The 6,214-nt window shown below is 44.2% G+C and overlaps 1 pseudogene; it reads right to left on the bottom strand.

Moving 5' to 3' along the window:
- Positions 1-1,095: 1,095 nt before the first annotated feature.
- On the bottom strand, positions 1,096-2,684 carry LOC100338977 (alpha-1,3-mannosyl-glycoprotein 4-beta-N-acetylglucosaminyltransferase B pseudogene; annotated as a pseudogene).
- Positions 2,685-6,214: the final 3,530 nt, after the last annotated feature.

The following is a 6,214-nucleotide window of genomic DNA, read 5'->3' as shown; positions in this document are numbered from 1 at the left end:
GAGCCATTTAACTAAGGAAGCTTTAGCAGAATCTTGGTCCTATGAGCAGACTCAGAACTCAGTCACGCTGCCCCGTACTCACTTCTCCATCTCCTGAAAGTATTTCCCATGAAGCCACCACACAGCTTTGTTTAGAAAACCGCACACACAACTGCAGAGCCCAGTCTCATACTAGAATCAATCCTTCTGTTAGTGTAATCTGGAGGGTATAATAAATGTATCTGTGTCAATATCGTAGGGCTAAGTTTTTCTGTTTGCAATAAACTATTCACAGGGAACGCAGTGAAGGTTTACACAAAACTGTCTGGATGAGGCCTGGAATTTCAGGTGTAGCTCACTGGTCTGTATGAGATTTGGAACCAGTAACCTCTGAGGCTTCTCCAGCAGGATGTATTGAGGTGTGTGGTCATCAGTGAGCAATTAGTTGAAAATATATACATGTACATATACCCATGCTTGCCAAGAAATAAATTCTCTGTATGGACTATATTCACACAAAATATACGCTATTCACTATATAGCACGTAGCCCACCCTGTAGACACCAAAATGTTACTCTCATCCCAATTCCAAAACCATACCACAAAAAGCTATGGGTCAATGAGAAATGGCACTAATTGCTGTGCATTTCCAAAGCATCTACCCCTTACGGGTACTTTTTTCTATAAGAAGTCCTCCCAATAGGAAAACGTACACATTTACTTACCTTAAACTAGACAGAAGTAAATCTATATGAGCCAGTGAACCACAAAGAGGATGTTTTACTCTCCTGCACATGGCAATGGGTTCTCCAATAATTCAGGAGTTTTTTTTCCTCATTAACTCCTTATTGCAAGTCACGCTCTGATAGGAGTATACGTGGAATTACGTGAAAAAAAATATATCCAAGAATAAAAAGCACAGTACATAAAGTAGCATGTGCATTCCAGTGAGATAGGGCGTCCGAGGGTCAGCGCTTCCAACATGACGGATGGCCGAATGGTCTGGGCGGCTGGGCTGGCCAGCAGGCAGTGGGGGCCCCTGCTTCCCCGCGGCCCAGTGAGTGGGGCAGCACCGGCTCCTGGGACCCTGGTCCAGCCCCGCGGGTCATCCATGCCTAGCAGCAGCGATGCAATGCGGCCCGGGGCCTTCGTAAAGCGCCCTCCGGAGCCTGGCACTCAGTCTTCTTCAGGAAGACCTCACTGGGAATAACTTACCCCGGCAAGTCCGTCTGGATTGAAAGACGCAGTGCAACCAGGGGACCAAAGGCAGGGTCCAGCTTGCCTTCTGCCGCACCATTGTAGCCGGAGACTATCAGCAGGGAGGGGAGGCGCAGAGTGGCTGAGCGGCCCTCCTGCGGGGCCTTCTTGTCAGCCAGGGACGAGCTTGTCTCGCGGGCGCTCAATATTCCCCCTGCGGAAGAAGAACCGCTCAAGGCTGAGTGGCTGGCAGAATCGGAAGCGGAAGCAGGTGAAGTCCCGGGCACGGCAGGCGTGAAGGCCCAGAAGTCCTCGTACAGGAAGGCCTTCTTCAGGGTGAAGGGCTGGTGTGCATTGAGTCTGTGGCCACCTCGGCTGGTGACTTCACCTGCTCCATCCGCAGCTCCTGCTTCCCGAAGTCCTTGCCCTTCAGTTTCTGGGTCTTGGCGGCCAGCGAGCAGTGCATGCCCACGTGCTGGAAGCGGGACGGCTTGAAGCGGATCTGCAGGTTGACCTTCTGTCGGTCACAATGCTTCGCCACAGGATGTGCTCCAGCAGGCAGTTGATGGGCTTGTCCCGGTAGAACATGAAGGTGAACTCCACAATCAGGCTCAGGTCCAGCGACTTGGGCATCTTCCCAGTGAAGCCCAGCTTGGAGAACCCCATGATCATCCAGTCCTTGGAGGGCTCTTCAGGACGAAGTTCTTCATGGTGCACTTTTAGTTGGGCTTGGCTACGAGTTTGTCCTCCAGCTGCACGTAGTAGACGCCTCTGGATTTCGTGTACGTATGTCATGAGGAAGCAGTAGTCGAGGTTCTGTTTGATCCTCCAGCTGACTCCCAAAGGACTTGCGGGGGTGGAAGAAGACCTCCAGGAGTCCTGAGTGATCCCCGTGAGGAACAAGGCCTTGATGTTCTCTGTCGCTGCTGAAGTGTACCGTGGGTCAGGCACGGCGATCAGCACCACGATGATCGAGTCCTCCTTGTCCTGCGGCTTCAGCTTAGAGAAGAGCGAGTGCAGCATGTCCGTTACGTGCCAGAGCACCTCGCCCTGGACGCCTGGGATGCCCATGGCCACCCACGCTCCGGCGCAGCCCTGGCCCACGCTCACTGCCGGCTGCTGGCAGATGGTGGAAGGCAGTAGGCAGGTGCAACATGCACCTGTGTGAGATGTTCCAGGGCTTCAGCCAGGGTGGGGGGTGGGGTGGCCTCTGTCAAGCGGCCACGGGTGTGATTGCTATCGCCATCTCTCAGGGCCTGCCTCTCTGACACAGCCCCCTTGATCTCCTCTAGCACCGGGCTGAGCTCCTTGGAGCACTTAAGACTCTATCTTGGTCATGAGCAAACAGTCCCGCAGTGCCAGGAACCCAGCAGGAGTTGGTATTTACGCTGGTATATGTCCACTACGGTGCCTTTCTGGCCACTAAGCACCGCACCAGGAGAGCGAGACGGGGGCACACAGGCAGAAGAGCAGCCAGCATCAGGAGTGTGCCATTGTGGCGTCTCATCTCGTTCGGTATACAGTGGTTTCTTAATTGCATACTCATTACATTTTCCTATATTATTTTGGACCCAAGAAGTCTTTTTTTTTAAGATGTATCTTTATTTATTTGAAAGGCAGAGTTAAAGAGAATACAGAGAGAGAGAGAGATATCTTCCATCCACTGATTCACTTCCCAAATGGCAGCAATGGTTAGGGCTGGGCCAGGCGGAAGCCAGGAGCTAGCTGCTTCTTGGTCTCTCATGTAGATGAAGGGGATCAGACACTTGGGCCATCTTCTGCTGCTTTCCTAGGTGCATTAGCAGGGAGCTTGGTGGGAAGTAGAGCAGCTGGGTCTCCAACCTGCGCCCATCTGGGATGCCAGAGTTGAAGGCGGAGGCTTAACCTCCTACACACAATACCACCACATTACCCTGCTCCACTACCCCCCAGGAAGAATTCTTTATGACTGAAGAGAGGATGACAGATTTTCTACTAGAATTAAAATTAGTTGTGATAATATGATAAATACTAATTTCTGAATATAAAGGTTTTCAAGAAAATTCACTTATGCCTTTACCATAATAGGTACTGTGATTAAAATGACTTAGGAAGTTAATTTAAAATAAAGAGATTTTGTTTTAATACATCGGGAGGGGTCAGTGATTAGCATTATTTTTTTCAAAGAAGTATCCTTGGGAATCTTGATGCAAATGATCTATAACCTTTACTATGAGAATTATGTCACAGACTATAAACATATAAAGTAAGTTTTAATTAGTGATTGAGAAGAGGAAATAGTGTAATGTGTATGTATATATCCCAACAACTCAGATGCTCAAATGATTTCCCTTTACCAAGCACTCTTAACGCAACATGCTGTGGAACACCTGGGTGTAAAGAATCTGGGGCTCCCTTAGATAAACACACAGACTGGCTTATTCTCTCCCACTGTGAAGGCACTTTTCCTTGCTTCCTGGGTTCTCTAAATTCTCGGTTTCTACAGCCATCATGAATTCAAATTTCTGGATGACAGCAGAGGGTAGCTTGGCTATATGCAGTTTTTGCTTTGCTTCTGACTCAGGGAGGCCCAAAGGTATGACTTCATAAAAGAGGAAGGGAAAATATCAATAAGAATAAAAACACACAAATTATTTTTTATTTTCATTTACTTGAAAGCCAGGGAGAGAAAGGGATGGGGAGAGGAGAGCAAGGAGCGCTTCCATCCAGTGATTCACTCCTGCAATACCCCCAACAGCCAGTACTCGGGTTGACACCATGAGTAAAGATCTCCACCAGGATCTCCCATGTTGGTGGACAGACTCAAGTACCTGAAGCATCACCTGCTGCTTCCAGGATGCATTAGCAAACAGCTGAATTGGAAGCAGAGGAGCCAGGACTAAAACCTATACCAAAATAGAGATGCAAGTGTCCCAAGTGGCCATTTAACCAGTTACACCACAACAGCTTCCCATCAAGAAAAATGTAACCTGGAAAAAATTTAAAGACGCTTTTCTAAACAGTCTTAAAATCTCTACAGCAAACATTTTCTTTCTTTATTTCACAGACAGATCCTGAAATAGCCACAGCTGGAGTAATCCCATAAGAATGATTGGTAAGAATAAACACACCATAATGGAGTGTGGAATTTTACTTGGAATTTTATTCTTGTCTGAAATGGTTCTGTTGATTTTAGGATGCTGAAATGAGTGACCAGCTGCACTTTCTGGTCAATATGGTTGCTCTCTGTCTACCATATTGTCTGTCTAACTGGTCCAAACAAGTTAGGTTTTATAGTTTATATTTGAAAAGAAATGTATAATTTATCTAAATCTTCTGATATCTCCACATTCAAATACAATACCTGTAATCTTTTGAGCAATTATTACATGTTACTATTTTATTTTCTTTTTTTGTTGTTGTTGATTATCTATTTAATATGTCCCTACATATTTGCATCTTTTGTTATAGAATCCAAATCTTTGTATCCAAATGAGCCATGTCTTTTGGGACCTTTTGTAGGGTCAAAATCAGAATGGAGTGAGTATGGCTAAAAGCTAATTGAAGATCTCTTGCTTCTGTACATATTAGCTTTGCTTGCTGAAGGGTAAGGGTGTATCTTGTGAAACAATGTGGACCCAAATTCCAAGGAACTGAGAAAGCACTAAGTTGACATAAATGCACCCTGCACTGTTATCTTACAACCAAATCTTGGATTTGCTGTTGTTCCTGGGTTTGTCATTGTTAACTGTTACAACCATATTCTGCATTTTTTTAAAATTATTGTTCATTGCATACCAGGGGTTCGAAATTGTGAGCCTTAGTGGAAGAATACTATAAAAAAAACTGTGTAACTCACTGTTGGGGGCTGCACTCTGGTAAGGAGTATCGGTCCTGATTGGTTGCTGGACCTGATCGGTTGCCTTGCCTCTCATTTTCAATAAAATTCATGTGTGACTGCCACTGGTTTTTGTAATACTCTATTTTAGCTGATGAGTAGATGCAACACTTTGAAATTTTTTCCCACCTCTAGAACTCTACTAAGTCAAAATTTTCAGGGATTAACTTTTGAATTTTACATATTTGTTAAATTATATGAGTAATTCTAGCATGTGATCACATTTCAAAACTACTGAAACAAAATGCAAAAAGAAAAAAAGTTGAGAGCATCAATAAGAAGTTCTGTTCCTTTAAAAATAGTCTTCAAGATGAACTTCTTTCGTGAGTTGTTTTTCCCCCAGACAAGGGCCTTTTGAATATCACTGACACAAATGTATTTATTTCTGGTATTTAAATGGTTCAATTTTGAAGAAAGATTTGAAACCATTGTCTGGAATTGCAATACAGAAGTCAGCATTACTCAGTTTCTGACTCCTTCAAATTCCATGCTACTCAAGAAAATACCTATAACCAGTATTTTACTTTTACTAGTTTAATTTAGTAAAAGTTAGCTTTTTGGCTTGAATTATTTAAACTAATATAATACACTATTGAAAACTTTTCATTTTAACTTAAATTCTGCTCTAATGACTATATATTAGGCTCTTAGTAGTTTTTGTTAAAATGAGAGCAATTTCACTATAAACAATAATTTCTTTGGTTTTAAAAATAGGGGCAGAGCAGGATTTCTGTTTGAATACTAAGTGTCCCACTAAATCAAATTATAACCATTATATATATTCTCTTTTCTCTTCCATGTCTCTTACACCACTGGAACTTTAGTATATGTGGAAGGGATTAGAAAAAATACTCACTATAGGAGTATGCATACCTGGATGCAAGACTAGTTAACACTGAGCTAACAGAACTGTAATGAAGTTGAAATGAAATACTGTACATAAAAGTTATCTTGGGGCAGGTGTCATGGCCTGGTGAGTTAAACAACATTCTGGGACACCCACATATCCCATATCAGATGGGTTGTGCCGGGGATCAAACCCAGCTCCACAGCTTTTGATCTAGCTTGTGGGTAACGTACTTGGGAGGCAGCACTGACAACCCAAGTACTTGGGTTCCTCAGCTGTTACAGACATTTGGGAAGAGAGCCAGAGAATGGAA

The sequence above is a fragment of the Oryctolagus cuniculus genome, chromosome 11 (assembly GCF_964237555.1).
Source record: "Oryctolagus cuniculus chromosome 11, mOryCun1.1, whole genome shotgun sequence".
NCBI classification, from domain to species: Eukaryota; Metazoa; Chordata; class Mammalia; order Lagomorpha; family Leporidae; genus Oryctolagus; species Oryctolagus cuniculus.
The sequence above is the reverse complement of the archived record's forward strand: the minus strand, read 5'-3'. Positions and strand labels throughout refer to the sequence as shown.